Source organism: Apium graveolens, chromosome 1, assembly GCF_009905375.1.
Source record: "Apium graveolens cultivar Ventura chromosome 1, ASM990537v1, whole genome shotgun sequence".
Classification (NCBI taxonomy): Eukaryota; Viridiplantae; Streptophyta; class Magnoliopsida; order Apiales; family Apiaceae; genus Apium; species Apium graveolens.
The window spans coordinates 48782069-48800673 of NC_133647.1; the positions used below are offsets into that span (position 1 = coordinate 48782069).

General features: G+C 34.6%; 1 non-coding gene across 1 annotated transcript; it reads left to right on the forward strand.

Moving 5' to 3' along the window:
- Positions 1 to 17531: 17531 nt before the first annotated feature.
- On the forward strand, positions 17532 to 17638 carry LOC141683901 (small nucleolar RNA R71). Its single transcript, XR_012560487.1, has one exon. It is a non-coding gene; the product is annotated as a small nucleolar RNA R71 (small nucleolar RNA).
- Positions 17639 to 18605: the final 967 nt, after the last annotated feature.

Genomic DNA, 18605 nt, shown 5'->3' on the forward strand with positions numbered 1-18605 from the left:
AAGGAGCTGTCCGGTTGTAGGATGTCTGATGGATCATCTGTGAATCACCATGTACTTAAGATGATCAATTTGATTGAACGTCTTGGACAAGTTGGTTTTGCCATGGATGGGGAGCTGAGCCAAGACTTGGTCTTGCAATCACTTCCGAGTTTGTTCTCGCAGTTTATTGTGAACTTTCACATGAATAAGTTGGATGTCAGCCTGCCTGAACTCCACAACATGTTGAAGATTGCAGAATCGAATTTTCCCCCTAAGAAGAGTTCTGTTATTCTAATTGGTGAAGGTTCCAATCCTAAGAAAAGGAAGAGGAACCCTTCCAAGAAGAAGAAAGTAGGTGAAAAAATGTCGGTTCCACCAAAAGCTGAGGACCCCAAGAGCAAAGTTGTTTGCTTTCACTGTAACAAGGTGGGGCACTGGAAGAGGAACTGCAAGGTTTACCTTGCAGAATTGAAGAAGAAGGGTAGTGAGACTACCGCTTCTGATTCAGGTATGTTCATGATAGAAGTGAATATGTCATTTCTATTTGGGTATTAGATACCGCCTGTGGTTCTCATATCTGCAATTTATTGCAGGGACCAAGGAGAAGTAGGACTCTTGAGGAAGAGGAGGTGATTCTACTGATGGAAATGGAGCAAGAGTTGCTGCTATAGATGTAGAATCATTTCATTTACATAGGCCTACGGGCAAGACTATTGTTTGAAATAATTGTTATTTTGTTCCCTCGATTGTGAGGAATATTATTCCCATGTTAGACTTGGATGGATTTTCATTTATTATTGAGAATAATGAATGTTCTATTCTTAGAGATAATATTCTTTATGGACGTGGTGCTTTAAATAATGGTCTGTATATATGTGACATAATTTACTTCAGATTGAACAAACTAAAGAAAAGGGATGATGAAAATCTCACTTCATAGTGGCACTGCAGTCTCCATTTAGTGGACATGGAGAGAGGGCTGCAGATTTGCTAGGAGTGGTACACACAGTTGTATGTGGACCAATGTCTACGCAAGCCATGGGTGGATTTTCATTTTTCATTACTTTCATAGATGATAGATCTGGATTCGGATATGTGTTTGATGAAACACAAGTCTGAGGCCTTTGAAAAGTTCAAAGAATATAAGTATGAAGTGGAGAAACAACCAAACATAGTATTATAACTCTTCGATCAGATCGAGGTGATGAATACTTTAATGGAGTGTTTCTAGATTATCTCTAAATAAATGGTATAGTCTCCCAGTGGACTCCTCCAGATTGGTATCTGAAAGGAGAAATCGAACTTTGTTAGACATAGTTTGGTCCATGATGAGCTATGCAAATCTTCCAGTATTTCTATAGGGTTATGCATTGGAAACCTCAGCATATTTACTGAATAAGGTGCCTTCCAAAATCTGTTCCTCAAACTTCGTATGAGATATGGAAAGAAAGGAAACCGAGTCTTAAACACGTTAAGATTTGGGGATGTCCAGCTTATGTCAAGTAAATTGACCCAGATAAGCTGGAATATCGATCCGTAAAATGTAGTTTTGTGGGATATCCTAAAGAGACTTTAGGGTATTACTTTTGCACCGATCATCGGGTGTTTGTCTCCAGACATGCTACCTTCTTGGAAAAGGAGTTTATCCTTGAAGGAAACAGTGGGAGCAAAATTGAACTTGATGAAGTTCAAGAAGCACAAACTACTACGGATCAAGTGGAAACACCTGTTCTGACTGAACAACCTTTTGTGGAACAACCCATTCATAGATCAGGGAGAGTGTCTCGCCAACTTGAGCGGTATTATGGCCTTGTCATTGAGAATGACAATGAGTTGTCGATCACTGATGATGACGACCCTGTGACCTATAATGAGGCTATGAGTAGTGTTGACTCAGAGAAATGGCATAGTGCCATGAAATCCAGAATGGAATCTATGTATACGGTATATAAAAGATAGATTATAGCAGATGGCCAGGTGGAGACCTATAAGGCCAGGCTTGTGGTAAAAGGATTCAAACAAAGGAAATGGATTGACTTTGATGAAACCTTTTACCTGTAGCCCTGTTAAAATCAGTTCAGATTTTGCTTGCGATTGCTGCTTACTACGACTATGAAATCTGGCAGATGGCCAGATGGTTTTCTTTCCAAGGGAAATGAAAACCTAGTATGTAAGCTGCTGCGAACCAAATGTGGTTTAAAGCAGGCTTCTCGAAAGATGGAACATTCGTTTTGATGAGACAATCAAAGAGTTTGATTTTATCAAAAACGAAGATGAACCATGCGTCTACAAAAGGGTTAGTGGGAGCGCGGTAACATTTCTTGTATTGTATTGAAATAGAGTTGAGACACATAACAACATAGCAGACCCACTCACAAAGCTACTTTATGAAAGTCACTTTGATCGTCATAAAGATAAGATGGGTATTGGATACCAGAGTGATTGTCTTTAGTACAAGTGGGAGATTGAAAGGAATATGTCCTAAGTCCAATCATGTATTAGGATTTAGGAATAACTTTTATGTAATCTGTTTTGATTTCATTGATATTAATAAAGACTTGTTTTGTTTTTATTACGGGATTTATCTATTTAAGTGTTTAAATAAGATATACCATAGTTTAGAGTAAAGCTTTTTATGGATTATGATGAGATCATAATAGTGAGACCTAAAAAGATGATAACTCTAAACTTAAATAGTTCCTGGTCATAGGATTACTAACTGGTAATTAATAATCCGCAAAGATCGGTACATACTATGCTTGCTTCATTATGAAGGATGTCTGTTCTCATAGACATTTGTGTGGTGACACTATAGCTAGTATGTAGGTGCTTATTATGGAATAAGTTCACTGAACATGACTCGCACAGCTGAACAACTGATGGAGTTCACTCACGTGTCAGCAGTTGTTCACATAGTGATAGTTGTACAAGTATCCTTAGATTTGAGGTCATCATTGTCATCTTGTATACACTGAACTATGCTTTGGTTTAGTTCTTAGTCTCTAGGGACAATTATTAGGGCTCTTCTGGGTATAGAAATTTGTACACGAAGATAGTGTATGATCAATAAAGGATCTACCCCTTCCAGTGAAGGAAGCGAATGTTCAAGGCTGATCCACTTATGCTAGTTCAGGAATCTCTGGCCAGAGTAAATGAAATTAGAAAGGAGTTTCTAATTTGCATAGAACTACGCATAGTAAATGGTAAGCAAAGTGATTGAATTAGATAGGCTTGACAAGAGATCCATGCCTTGTATTTAATCGGGAACATTGTAGGGTAGAAGGAGTTTATTGTACGGTAACTATTCACTGAATAGGTTCTTGGTATTCTAAGCAGTGAATTCATATTATCCGGATAGTCGCGATATGCTGAGAAGTATCCCTCACGATGTAGAATAAATGTGATTAATTAATTAATCATATTTAATAAATTAGAGAATTTATATAAATAATGATAAAATAGTTTTATTATTATTTATTTCTACTACCGGCTTAATATTGAACCTACAGGGTCACACCATAAAAAGAGAATAATTTAATGGTGGAGGAATTAATTAATAATGGCTAATAATTATTTATTTATGAAATAAATAATTAATTGGAAAATTTAATAATTGATTAAATGAGATTTAATTGATTATAAATTAATTAAGAAAAGTTCTTAATATTATTAATTAAGGATTTAATTTTTGGAAATTAAATTAAGAGAGAGAATTATTTCTAAATTGTTTAGAAAAAGGATTAATTATTAAAAGGTGTTTTAATTATTAATGAGAATAATAAATGGGATAATAATAATATTATTTATGGGAAAATTTTAGCTGAAAATTTTGCCTATAAATACACTATTATAGACCCTATTTTATTCCAACCCACATCAAACCCGAAAACCCAAAAAGTTTGGAAAACCCAATTCTCTCCACCTCCTTCCTCCTCCTTAACATCGTTTTCTTGGTGGATATCGGTGGAGTGCTTCACACTTGAGGAGCAACTGCTAAGGATCTCTGATCGTTGTCTCCGAATTAATTTTAAAGGTTAGATTCGATCCCTCGAATTTTTATTCATGATCTGTATGCTTTTATTTGGATTTTATATGTGTAAAAGTGTTTTGTCATGCCCCTGCTGCGTTAAAAATCCAACAAATGCACCATGATCAGTGTAAAACATCACTTTTGTCCCAAGCAAGTAAGATCGAAATTTATCGAAACCATAGACAATTGCCAAGAGCTCCTTCTATGTATTAGTGTAGTTCAGCTGAGCACCATTAAGGATTTTACCATCATAGTAAATCACATGGAATATGTTCTTCTTCCTTTGGCCAAGAACTGCTCCAACTACAAAATCACTAGCATCACACATCATCTCGAAGGGCTCATTCCAATCAGGCGCAGTAATAACATGTGCTGTAATCAAACTCTTTTTCAAACTTTCAAAAGCAGCCAAACGTTCTTCATCAAATTTGAAGGGAACATCATTCTCTAACAGATTGCACAAGGGTTTAGAGATCTTGGAGAGGTCTTTGATGAATCGCCGATAAAAACCCGCATGACCAAGAAAACTACAGATTCCCTTAACTGAGATTGGTGGAGGAAGATTTTCAATAATCCCCACCTTGGACTTATCCACTTCAAGACCTTTGCTAGATACCTTATGCCCAAGAATGATACCCTGTTGCACCATGAAATGATATTTTTCCCAGTTGAGCACCAGATTGGTCTCAACACATCTTTTCAGCACCAAACCAAGATTATGCAAGCACTCTTCATACAAAGTCCCGAACACAGAGAAGTCATCCATGAATACCTCCACATTAGTTCCAATCTTATAAGAGAATATGGCCATCATGAATTTCTGGAAAGTAGCAGGTGCACCACAAAGTTCGAAGGAAACTCGACAGAAAGCGAAAGTTCCAAAATGACAAGTAAAAGTGGGCTTCTCTTGATCTTCTGGGGCAATGTAAATCTGATTATAGCCCGAGTACCCTTCCAGAAGATAATAATACTCATGACCAGCCAACCTGTCAAACATTTGATCAATGAATGGAAGTGGGAAATGATCTTTCCTGATGGCTTTATTTAGCTTTTGATAGTCCATGCATACTCTCCACCATGTTACTGTCCGAGTAGGAATGAGCTTGTTCTTTTCATTAGAAACAATGGTAATGCCTCCTTTCTTAGGCACACACTGCATCGGGCTCACCTATGAACTGTCAGGATTATGATAGATGATCCCTGTATCCAGCCATTTAAGAATTTCCTTCTTCACAACCTATTTCATGATATGATTGATTCTTCTCTGCTGTTCAATTATTGGATTACTTCCTTCCTCAAGCAGAATTTTATGCATGCAATAAGAAGGGTTGATTCCCTTGATATCTGTTATAGTTGTAATATCCCATATTTTCAAATATTATTATTATAATTATCTAGAATTGTTTATGTGATTTTATGTGAATTTTGGTGAATTATCTGATAATTGGAATTGATGTTTGGGTGTTTATATGTGACATTATTTGAATATTTGAATTTTTATATGTTCAGAATAATTATAGATAATTGTGATATTTTTCTGGTAATTTTTGGACTGTTAGATAATTTTATATTGATTTATGAATTATTAATTATTTTCTGAATAATTACCAAAATTATTTTATAAAGCCGGGAATCGTCCGACTTCAACCGTTTTTACGTTTTACAACCCGAAACTCTTCCAAAAACTCCTTCCTAACCTAATCTGGTAATTCCGGACATTTTCCGTGTTTTGACTTTTTCAATCCGGATTACGGTTTGACCCGTGTGCGGCCGACGCAAAATTTTCGATACGATAGTTATTTCGGTAATCAATAAAACCCGTATTCTCGAGAGACGGGATATTTTTACATTATTTTCATATAAGGTATTTTATAAGAAGCCCAGTTTTGAGAATTATCCAAATCTGATATTAAATTGTATCGTATTAATAATTACTTAGTGGCTAAGTAACCTATTTTTGAATCCTATATGATCCAATAGGATACGTGTTACGTGTTTAAAATGTATTTATATGAATCGATCCGCAAATTATACGCGTGGTTACTTACGTTACTCGTTTTATGTGAGTCTGGTTGTATTTTATGGGTATTCGGGGTTTTCTGTTAATTTGGGAATCGTCTCTGTGTTTTAAAAATTAATGAACCAGGACCCCACCGGGACGCCAAACCCTACAAAATTTGTGTTTTTATTTTTATAAAATCAATCGTATTTCAAATACCCAGTATTTCTACAATTTTGAAATATTCGCAATTTTTAGGAAATTTTGATACGAATTTTACATCTTACTGTTTTTAAAATTATTCCCCGTAATTATAATTTTGGGACTTAATTATTTTAATTATGGAAAAAATCACTCTAAATTAATTTTATGGTATTTATTTTTCAGAAAATATAAATATCCCATTTATTCTTTTATTTCATTTTTATTTTTATTAAAAACAAAAATGAAGAACTTGTTCTTGGAGGTTTCAATCCATTCTTGATCTTAATCTTGCGATATCTGGAGATTCGTTGCTCCGTTTTTGACGATCTAGTAGTCGAATCGAAGCTCTCTTTGAGCCCGTTATTTTGATACCAGAATCATCAACTAAGGTTGATTACTTCTCAAAAAACGTAGTTCATCATTTTTGTACGAATTGGGTTCTTGATTTTCAGGAGTTTTTGGTTGTTTTTGATGTTAGGATTAGCTTTAACATGTTATTTAGAGTCGATCCATACCATTTTTGTGTTCGTTCTATTGCCGGAGGGCTATAGTCGAGTTTTTGGTTTTGTTAGTTTGTATTTTTCAATATTTTGGGTTATACGTTAATTGGTTGTTGATTGTGATGATATGATTAGATTGTACGTGTTTCTAGCATCGTTTTGATATATAGTACGTCGATTATGGTTGAGAAACGAAGTAAATCGATTTTTGGACGGAAAGTTTGTTGTTCTTGATGGTTTTGATCAATTTTTGTGTGGGTTTGATTGTTTGATGTTGTAGTTGCTTCCATTCAATTTCTGGAATGATTTTGGTCGAGTTTGGTGTGAAAAACAGAAGTTTTCGTGATGTTTTGGTGGGATTCGGGGGTTCGTCGGAGGTGTTGAAGCTTGCCGGATTCCGGAAAATTCCGGCGAGTTCTTCAAGCTTCCCGACTGTGTTCTTGTGCTTTGCTGATGTTTGATTCATCTAAGAAGATGACCCCTTTCCAAAACATGTTTCTGGGAATTATTTTCAGAAAATAATTCAAAATTCAATTGAAATTCCAAAAATTATTTTTAAATTCAAAAATTAATTTAGTTAATTATTTTAAATAGTTAACTGAATTATTTTAATTCCAAAAATCATTTTCTTTTATTATTTTCAAAAAAAAAATCAAATTTGATTCAATTATTTATAATTTATTTTAGTTAATTATTTATGGATTTGATTGATTGATTAATTTATTTATTCAATTAATTTTATTTATAAATGGTTAAATAAAATATAATTATTTATAATTAAGCCAAATAATTCCTAAAAATTATTTTGGGCTTTTAAAAATATCTATAGAGTATTTAATATTCAATTAATACTATTATTAATTGAATTATTCGTATTTTATTCATAGAAAATCAACCGTTCGTCTGTTTAATACGAAACGAACGCGTATAGACTCAGAAAAATATTCTGCTTTCAATAAAAATACTTTCAAGACCCAAATCCTTTTGTTTCGAAAGGTCACTTGCTTTACGAATGATTCTGAGTCGTTAATTCATCGATAAATCATATTTTTGACCTGATTTCAGTTTTAAACGTACCGAGTCGACCCTTCTGATGAACTGAGTCCTGTGTTATATGAATTATGTGATACATGAGTTATGTGCTTATGTGCTATGTGAATTATGTGTGTATGTGGGTAAAGAGTCTTGTGTTTGACTATCTTCTTTATGTGTGGGTTATCGTATGGGTAGACGATAGACTTTTGACACGCAGTTCGTTGAGTGATTATCGTTTGGGCGATTAAAGTTCTATATTTTAATTATAGATGCGGATCTTTCGAGTTGATCAGGACAAGACATTGGATAAAGAATGAGATGAAATGGTATTGAATATCTGGCTTCTAGCAATCGCAGGAGCAGCATATCGGTGAAGTGTTGAAAAGAAAGATGGTGATACTTTAAGACAGAATGTCAGAATAGATGCGTGTTTGCGAGTGTGACTAACTGCTAAAAAACCCAAAGGCAAGTACCCCTGACTTCACTTATCGTTCAAGTGATGTTTATTTCGAATCATATTATACAAGTATTTCTATCATCACTTATTGTTCAAGTGATATTTATTTTGAATCTTATCATGCAAGTATTGCTTTCCCTATTCAGTTCAAGATAGATAAATGTTTTATATATCGTTGAATTAAATAATTCTGTTTATGCAAGTACTCTTCTGCTATTCTATGTTCAGAATAGATTTACAAATGTTTTGGGTTTTGAGAAAAATGATTTTAATGCAAGTATTCCTGCCCAAGTGAATGAGGGAATAAAATTATTTCGGGTGTCGAGTATTATGACCCCTTTTCAATAAAAGGTTTTGAGATTGAATGGTTACTGATTGCGTAAGAGGCCGAAGCACCGGTCCAGCGTGAGCTATTATACAGAAGTGTAATATGGAAGTGTAATATCTTACAAGGCTTGTTATGCCTTTTCTGGCGCCCTATAGGTACTGTATGTCTTCGGGATACGGGTAGTACCTGTATTAACGGTATGGCTGCGGGATACCGGTGTTGTTTTATGACTGATCATCAGGAACAGCATAGTGCATAATTTGGTTCCAATCGATATTATTATATTGCTTTTGATAATCTTATAAGGAATGATTTATCAACTGTTTCTGTTTTGGAATAATGGTAAAGTGCGGTTTTGATTCAGATTTTGATTTATACTGATACTTACGTTGTTGTTAAATATCAAAGGTGGTATTAATATAGATGAATGATGTTGACTTCAGTATGGAATGTTGTGAGCATCAAAGTTCGTATTGATATCTAATTTGATATGACAACAAAATAAATATTAATTTGAAGAGTTCGGTTTTGAATAAAGTTTATGATTCAATCCATAATCATTGTTTCATGTTATTGTGGTTTACGATATTTCCGTAAACACTGTTTTACGAGTTTTATTCTCGTCAAGATTCAAAGTATTGCTGAAGCATCTCGCTCAAAAATATCAAATTGGTTTTGAATACAATTAAGGAATTAAATCTAGGATTCCTCAACTAAAATTTTATGATTCAACAATTATGATTTTAAATGTTCTGCTCTAATGCAGATGTCGGTTTTATATCAAAAAGACCCTATATATGTCATAATGATCTTGTTGAGCATTTCTTTCGCTCATACTTGCCTGTTTTTAAATTTAACCTCCAGTGAGGATTAGCTTGCTGTTTAGCCGCGTAATTCGAGGAAGCAAGAGGAAGCTTTTCGAAGGTGGTTGGTCCAGGGTTTGCGGACTAGTGTAAGTTTTATTATGTAAAGTTGTTTATATTATATTATATTATAATTGTGTATTGTATTTGGGCCTAGTATACTTCTTTTCGAAGTTATACTAGCGGGTTAAGTTTTAAGGTTGAGAATTATTAAAAGAGTTTTAAAAGAAAGTGAAAAAAAAATTATTTGTGGAATTTGGAATTCTTGTTTCTAAAACTGTAACCTTAAAAGATCTTGGAGTAGATAGGGGTCATTTATGATAAATATCTTCTGCTGGCATTTATTTATTGATTTAACAGGTTATTTTGGATTGAGGTTTCATCGTGACGACCAAATCCCTTGACCCCGGATTTGGGGGCGTTACAGGTTGGTATCAGAGCTGAGGTTATAGTAAACTAGAAACGAGAGTGTGTAGGAGTGTGTATAGCTATGTGAGGACGTTTGAGCTCATATCGAGTTCTTGTTGGACTATTGGATATAGTACCAACGAATAAGTTAAGATAAGGCAAATTTGTTTGAGATGGTTGTGCTAAGCCGGATGGAACTCCTGGCAGTTGCAAAACTTCTATGGTGGAATCTTTCGAGGCTACTACGATTTGACGACGATGAAGATTATCGATATCCTTGGAACATGAAGGAGCGTCTAGAATCAGAGGGCGAGTCAACTGAAGAGTTCAAATTGAAGATAAATATTAAGACTTTGGCAATATCTTCTCTTTCTATAATTTCTTTTGGCTTCTCTCAGAAAGGGGTATCTGCTAGAGGATATATTCCCTAACACTCGTTTAATCATTTTGTTACAGAATCTTGTTTTCTGGATTTTATTTTTCTCCAGAAATATTAGCTTTGAAATCTTTCCAGTTTTATTCATTTGATTTTGAATTCTTTGATATTTTTATTCGGACTGAGACGAACAACCCTAATTATAGGGGAAACAAGGTATACCTGTCTGTGTGATAGGAGTTGGATGGGACGCCATCACTTGTGTGTGTTGTGAATACAAGAAGGTTAACAACCTTTAGTAGTGTCTTAATTTGGACACGCAATACCAAGTTCATTTGATCATATTGATCTCTCAGTTATTCTTTTATTTCAACAATACATTTTCTCAAATTCAGATTTTTCTGTTTTGGTATCAAATTCTTTTCTTTTTAAAATTCCATAATTTTATTATCCCAAACATTCGAAGGTATGCCAAGCAAGTTAAGCTGAGTTATCCTGGTCAAGTCAAAGCAGGGTTATGTAACGAGATTACCAAGAGCAACAGTGGACTGCGATGCGGTTATAATATTAGTGGCATATACCGAAGTCAATCTGTTTCTTTATTTCTCTCTTTATCTATCTTTATTTTCTTCTCTCTATCTTTCTTTCTATTCTTCTTTCTCGCGATCAGTAAAAAGTGATTCTATTGAAGAATTGGTCAAAAGGTGTGAATAGAACAGTGGTGCGGAGTGAAGCTCCCGTGATCATTATGTTATACAAGGACTCCCAGCTTTAATTGGAAATTTTAAGAAAAGTTACATATGTAAGATTGGGAAGTTGGCTAGAAGATCCCTAGTGCTCTCTTCTGCTGATTCCGAGGACGGAATCCTTATAAGGGTTGTAGATTGTAATATCCCATATTTTCAAATATTATTATTATAATTATCTAGAATTGTTTATGTGATTTTATGTGAATTTTGGTGAATTATCTGATAATTGGAATTGATGTTTGGGTGTTTATATGTGACATTATTTGAATATTTGAATTTTTATATGTTCAGAATAAAATATAGATAATTGTGATATTTTTCTGGTAATTTTTGGACTGTTAGATAATTTTATATTGATTTATGAATTATTAATTATTTTCTGAATAATTACCAAAATTATTTTATAAAGCCGGGAATCGTCCGACTTCAACCGTTTTTACGTTTTACAACCCGAAACTCTTCCGAAAACTCCTTCCTAACCTAATCTGGTAATTCCGGACATTTTCCGTGTTTTGACTTTTTCAATCCGGATTACGGTTCGACCCGTATTCTCGAGAGACGGGATATTTTTACATTATTTTCGTATAAGGTATTTTATAAGAAGCCCAGTTTTGAGAATTATCCAAATCTGATATTAAATTGTATCGTATTAATAATTACTTAGTGGCTAAGTAACCTATTTTTGAATCCTATATGATCCAATAGGATACGTGTTACGTGTTTAAAATGTATTTATATGAATCGATCCGCAAATTATACGCGTGGTTACTTACGTTACTCGTTTTATGTGAGTCTGGTTGTATTTTATGGGTATTCGGGGTTTTCTGTTAATTTGGGAATCGTCTCTGTGTTTTAAAAATTAATGAACCAGGACCCCACCGGGACGCCAAACCCTACAAAATTTGTGTTTTTATTTTTATAAAATCAATCGTATTTCAAATACCCAGTATTTCTACAATTTTGAAATATTCGCAATTTTTGGGAAATTTTGATACGAATTTTACATCTTACTGTTTTTAAAATTATTCCCCGTAATTATAATTTTGGGACTTAATTATTTTAATTAGGGAAAAAACACTCTAAATTAATTTTGGGGTATTTATTTTTCAGAAAATATAAATATCCCATTTATTCTTTTATTTTATTTTTATTTTTATTAAAAACAAAAATGAAGAACTTGTTCTTGGAGGTTTCAATCCATTCTTGATCTTAATCTTGCGATATCTGGAGATTCGTTGCTCCGTTTTTGACGATCTAGTAGTCGAATCGAAGCTCTCTTCGAGCCCGTTATTTTGATACCAGAATCATCAACTAAGGTTGATTACTTCTCAAAAAACGTAGTTCATCATTTTTGTACGAATTGGGTTCTTGATTTTCAGGAGTTTTTGGTTGTTTTTGATGTTAGGATTAGCTTTAACATGTTATTTAGAGTCGATCCATACCATTTTTGTGTTCGTTCTATTGCCGGAGGGCTATAGTCGAGTTTTTGGTTTTGTTAGTTTGTATTTTTCAATATTTTGGGTTATACGTTAATTGGTTGTTGATTGTGATGATATGATTAGATTGTACGTGTTTCTAGCATCGTTTTGATATATAGTACGTCGATTATGGTTGAGAAACGAAGTAAATCGATTTTTGGACGGAAAGTTTGTTGTTCTTGATGGTTTTGATCAATTTTTGTGTGGGTTTGATTGTTTGATGTTGTAGTTGCTTCCATTCAATTTCTGGAATGATTTTGGTCGAGTTTGGTGTGAAAAACAGAAGTTTTCGTGATGTTTTGGTGGGATTCGGGGGTTCGTCGGAGGTGTTGAAGCTTGCCGGATTCCGAAAAATTCCGGCGAGTTCTTTAAGCTTCCCGACTGTGTTCTTGTGCTTTGCTGATGTTTGATCCATCTAAGAAGATGACCCCTTTCCAAAACATGTTTCTGGGAATTATTTTCAGAAAATAATTCAAAATTCAATTGAAATTCCAAAAATTGTTTTTAAATTCAAAAATTAATTTAGTTAATTATTTTAAATAGTTAACTGAATTATTTTAATTACAAAAATCATTTTCTTTTATTATTTTCAAAAAAAAATCAAATTTGATTTAATTATTTATAATTTATTTTAGTTAATTATTTATGGATTTGATTGATTGATTAATTTATTTATTCAATTAATTTTATTTATAAATGGTTAAATAAAATATAATTATTTATAATTAAGCCAAATAATTCCTAAAAATTATTTTGGGCTTTTAAAAATATCTATTGAGTATTAAATATTCAATTAATACTATTATTAATTGAATTATTCGTATTTTATTCGTAGAAAATCAACCATTCGTCCGTTTAATACGAAACGAACGCGTATAGACTCAGAAAAATATTCTGCTTTTAATAAAAATACTTTCAAGACCCAAATCCTTTTGTTTCGAAAGGTCACTTGCTTTACGAATGATTCTGAGTCGTTAATTCATCGATAAATCATATTTTTGACCTGATTTCAGTTTTAAACGTACCGAGTTGACCCTTCTGATGAACTGAGTCCTGTGTTATATGAATTATGTGATACATGAGTTATGTGCTTATGTGCTATGTGAATTATGTGTGTATGTGGGTCAAGAGTCTTGTGTTTGACTATCTTCTTTATGTGTGGGCTATCGTATGGGTAGACGATAGGCTTTTGACACGCAGTTCGTTGAGTGATTATCATTTGGGCGATTAAAGTTCTATATTTTAATTATAGATGCGGATCTTTCGAGTTGATCAGGACAAGACATTGGATAAAGAATGAGATGGAATGGTATTGGATATCTGGCTTCTAGCAATCGCAGGAGCAACATATCGGTGAAGTGTTGAAAAGAAAGACGGTGATACTTTAAGACAGAATGTCAGAATAGATGCGTGTTTGCGAGTGTGACTAACTGCTAAAAAACCCAAAGGCAAGTACCCCTGACTTCACTTATCGTTCAAGTGACGTTTATTTCGAATCATATTATGCAAGTATTTCTATCATCACTTATTGTTCAAGTGATATTTATTTTGAATCTTATCATGCAAGTATTGCTTTCCCTATTCAGTTCAAGATAGATAAATGTTTTACATATCGCTGAATTAAATAATTCTGTTTATGCAAGTACTCTTCTGCTATTCTATGTTCAGAATAGATTTACAAATGTTTTGGGTTTTGAGAAAAATGATTTTAATGCAAGTATTCCTGCCCAAGTGAATGAGGGAATAAAATTATTTCGGGTGTCGAGTATTATGACCCCTTTTCAATAAAAGGTTTTGAGATTGAATGGTTACTGATTGCGTAAGAGGCCGAAGCACCGGTCCAGCGTGAGCTATTATACAGAAGTGTAATATGGAAGTGTAATATCTTACAAGGCTTGTTATGCCTTTTCTGGCGCCCTATAGGTACCATATGTCTTCGGGATACGGGTAGTACCTATATTAACGGTATGGCTGCGGGATACCGGTGTTGTTTCATGACTGATCATCAGGAACAGCATAGTGCATAATTTGGTTCCAATCGATATTATTATATTGCTTTTGATAATCTTATAAGGAATGATTTATCAACTGTTTCTGTTTTGGAATAATGGTAAAGTGCGGTTTTGATTCAGATTTTGATTTATACTGATACTTACGTTGTTGTTAAATATCAAAGGTGGTATTAATATAGATGAATGATGTTGACTTCAGTATGGAATGTTGTGAGCATCAAAGTTCGTATTGATATCTAATTTGATATGACAACAAACTAAATATTAATTTGAAGAGTTCGGTTTTGAATAAAGTTTATGATTCAATCCATAATCATTGTTTCATGTTATTGTGGTTTACGATATTTCCGTAAACACTGTTTTACGAGTTTTATTCTCGTCAAGATTCAAAGTATTGCTGAAGCATCTCGCTCAAAAATATCAAATTGGTTTTGAATACAATTAAGGAATTAAATCTAGGATTCCTCAACTAAAATTTTATGATTCAACAATTATGATTTTAAATGTTCTGGTCTAATGCAGATGTCGGTTTTATATCAAAAAGACCCTATATATGTCATAATGATCTTGCTGAGCATTTCTTTCGCTCATACTTGCCTGTTTTTAAATTTAACCTCCAGTGAGGATTAGCTTGCTGTTTAGCCGCATAATTCGAGGAAGCAAGAGGAAGCTTTTCGAAGGTGGTTGGTCCAGGGTTTGCGGACTAGTGTAAGTTTTATTATGTAAAGTTGTTTATATTATATTATATTATAATTGTGTATTGTATTTGGGCCTAGTATACTTCTTTTTGAAGTTATACTAGCGGGTTAAGTTTTAAGGTTGAGAATTATTAAAAGAGTTTTAAAAGAAAGTGAAAAAAAATTATTTGTGGAATTTGGAATTCTTGTTTCTAAAACTGTAACCTTAAAAGATCTTGGAGTAGATAGGGGTCATTTATGATAAATATCTTCCGCTGGCATTTATTTATTGATTTAACAGGTTATTTTGGATTGAGGTTTCATCGTGACGACCAAATCCCTTGACCCCGGATTTGGGGGCGTTACAATAGTCCATCCATTTGTTGATTTAAATCTCTCAGAATTCTCAAGAGCTTGTCTTTGTCAATACCTGATAGGTTAGATTCGATAATAACAGGAAAACTAGATATATCACCTAAAAACGTATAACTCAAGTGATCAAGCAGTGGTTTGAGCTCAAGTTGGGAGCTTCCTCAATAGATGAGTTGAGACGCTCCTGAGAATTTTTAAGCTCTGATAATCCAAGAGACTCGAATGGTAAATCCAATCTGCTTTTCCCTGGTGAAGCATTCAAATACTGTAGCTGTTCTGCCCTCTCTTCATCTTCACTATCAGATTCCCCTGTTAAGGCTCTCTCTAAGGCATCAGTCCTTAGCACGTGATCAAGCTCCAAAGTCACTACAGAGTCAACCAACTCTACTTTAAACCACTCCTCTTCATCAGTAGGGAATTTCACTGCATTGAAGTCACGTCCTGACCCTGAATCCTCATAGTAAGCTCACCATTCTCTACATCGATCAGAGTTCAACCAATAGCTAGGAATGGTCTCCTCAAGATAAAGGGAATCTTTTTATCTTCCTCGAAGTCCGGAATGATAAAATTAGCAGGCAAGATGAGTTTATCCACCTTAACCAAAACATCCTCCACTACTCCTCGCGGATAAGTGATGGAACGGTCAGCTAGTTATAAAGACATGTTTACAGGTTTTGGATCAGGCAGACCAAGTTTCTTGAAGATAGACAATAGAATCAACTTGATGCTAGCTCCCGAGTCACACAAGCACTTGTCGAAAGATAAGGTTCCAATAGTGTATGGTATCATGAGGCTTCTTGGATCTTTAAGCTTAGGAGGAAGTTTCTGTTGCAGTACAACACTACACTCTTCTGTTAGAGCAACGGTTTCCAACTCCTCAAGCTTCAACTTCCGAGATAGAAGAACCTAATGAACATAGCAGAGCTCGACATTTGTTCTAGAGCTTCCACAAAAGTTATGTTAATGTTCAACTTCTTCAAAACCTCCAGAAACTTAGCAAATTGCTTGTCGAACTTCTGCTTCTGAAGCCTTTTAGAATATGGAGGTGGAGGATATACTTGTTTGTCTCTTGTATTCTGCTCAGGAGTAGTGTTTTCAGTAGAAATTTCTTATTTTCCGCTTCGCCATCCTTCTGATCAGCCTTTTTGTCAATTTTTTCACCTAAACTGGGAGGGGCGCGGGTGCGCTGCTATAGGGTGCGGGCGCGCCCTCCTTCTGGAGAAAAAATTTAGAATCTTTGTTTTGATGATTTTAGGGGCTCACAAACTTCTAGACCTCAGGGTGATTTCCTTAAGCTGTTCTTTGACTTCTCTCTTTCCTGGATTAGCCTTTGTGTCACTTGGAAGAGTTCCTTGGGGTCGGTTCAAAAAGGCGTTAGCAATTTGCCCTATTCGATTCTACAGAGTCTTGATCAAAACCGCTTGGCTTTTGCACATAAGCCTTAAGTCCTCCAATTTAGATTTTTCATTTGAAGATGGACCGGCACCCCCGTGAGATTGCTATTGCATCCCCTGTGGTTAAAATTGCTGCCTTGGTGTAAAATGTTGTTGAAAACCAGGAGGATTGAATTGCTTATTTCCAAACTGCTGGTATGGTTGTTGCATACCATCCTGATTATTGCTCCAGCTGAAATAAGGATGATTACAGTTGTTAGGATGATAAGTAGTAGGAACAAGTTGATGTGACCTTTGAAAGTTGCTCACAAATTGAGCTGATTCTCTAGATATAGCACATTGCTCTGTCGCATACGATCTTGCACAAAGCTCACAAACACTAGTTATCTGATGAACACCATAGTTAGCCAGAGAATCGACCTTCATAATCAACTCCTTGAACTGAGCAGCTATAGTCGTAGTTGTATCCACCTACAGAATTCCCGCTACCTTGCCTTATGATAGTATCTGAGTTGGATTCTGATATTCATTAGCGGCCATCATTTCAATTAGCTCATAAGCTTCCGCATAGCTCTTAGCCCATTAGGCTCCACCTAGTGATGCATCTAGCATTGGTCTCGACTGTGCTCCCAAAATGTTATAAAAGCAATTGATCACCATCTAGTCAGGCATTCCATGATGAGGACTCTTTCTAAGCATCTCCTTATAGCACTCCCAAAATTCACATAAAGATTCACCTGATTGATGCATGAATTGAGTAAGAGCATTCCTGATTGCAGCTGTCTTTGCTATAGGGAATAATTTAGTAAGAAATTTCTGAGCAAGATCCTCCCAAGTAGAAACAGAACCAACTGGTAGAGAGTGTAACCAGTTCTTAGATTTATCCTTTAGAGAGAATGGGAAAAGTCTCAGTTTCACAGCATCTTTAGAAACATTATTGAACTTGAAGGTGTCACAGATCTCGATGAAATCCCTAATGTTCATATTGGGATCTTCCATTGGAGCACCCCCAAACTGGACTGAATTCTGCACCATCTGAATTATGTCAGGCTTGATCTTAAAGGTATTAGCTGCAATAGCTGGCCTGACAATGCTCGATTGAATTTCATTGAGCTTTGGTCAAGAATAATCCATCAATGTTTTCGTTTCTGCTGCTGCTTCTCCCATTGCAATTAAAACTTCTTCTTCAACTTTTTTAACTTCTTCAAAAATTTCTTTTTCCTCTTCTTCAACTTCGTCTAGTGTTTCCATATGAGATTGAGAATGTGTTCGCATACACGCTCTCTAGAGTACCTGAAACACAACAAGGTAACCGTAGTAAGTAAAGTAATCCGAGTCAGTGAACTTTAACGACCACTGATGTCAAGAACATAAACTAAAAATTAACACAGAGTCCCTGACAGCGGCGCCAAAAACTTGTTCGCATAAAAACATACACGAAAATACACGCAAGCGTACGCGATCACAAGTAGTATACTTTTTGAGTCAAGTTCGTTTCCATAGAGACTGGCTTAGGTTAAGTTCAGATTATGCAATTATGCAACAATGTATGATTATCATTCACAGCTAAGACAAGTAACAAATTTGTGTTGATTAACTACTTAAAAGATTATACTAGCATGCATTAACTAAGAAATTAAAAGTGAATTACTTATATGAGAATAAAACATGAGATTCTAACTGCATTAAATACTTCATTCAAAGTTTATGTCTTTATCAATAGTATGCGGTGGTGATGATAACT